The sequence below is a fragment of the Elgaria multicarinata genome, chromosome 16 (genome assembly GCF_023053635.1).
Source record: "Elgaria multicarinata webbii isolate HBS135686 ecotype San Diego chromosome 16, rElgMul1.1.pri, whole genome shotgun sequence".
Taxonomy (NCBI): domain Eukaryota; kingdom Metazoa; phylum Chordata; class Lepidosauria; order Squamata; family Anguidae; genus Elgaria; species Elgaria multicarinata.
Window position 1 is genome coordinate 8,617,115 of NC_086186.1, and position 401 is coordinate 8,617,515.

Here is a 401-nt window from a genome sequence, read left to right on the forward strand (position 1 = left end):
AGTCTGACTTCCTTTTTAAAATCAGGGGATCTTTGGTTTCGCCCTTAACGCGGCCTTCCCTAGCCTGGCGCCTTCCAGATGTGTTGGACTACAACTCCCATCGTGCCCCTAACCCACGGCTCTGAGGGATTGGGAGCGGTGCGCTCCCCCGCTGCTGAGGTAATCGACGTCGTCGCCAGAGAGCCCCGCGCTTCGCTTAGCCACGCCCGGCTGGTCTCCCCTGGGCGGCGGCTACAAGGCGGGAGGCGGAGAAGGAGGCGGAGGCGCCGCGGCCGCCATCTCCGTCGCTGGCTGGGGCTGCGCGGGACCCGCTGACCCGCCCGCCGGACTCCGCCTCAGCCATCCAGCGCGCTCCCTCCGCCCCCGTTCCGCCTCCTCCTGGGCCGCCGGTAGCGGGGACT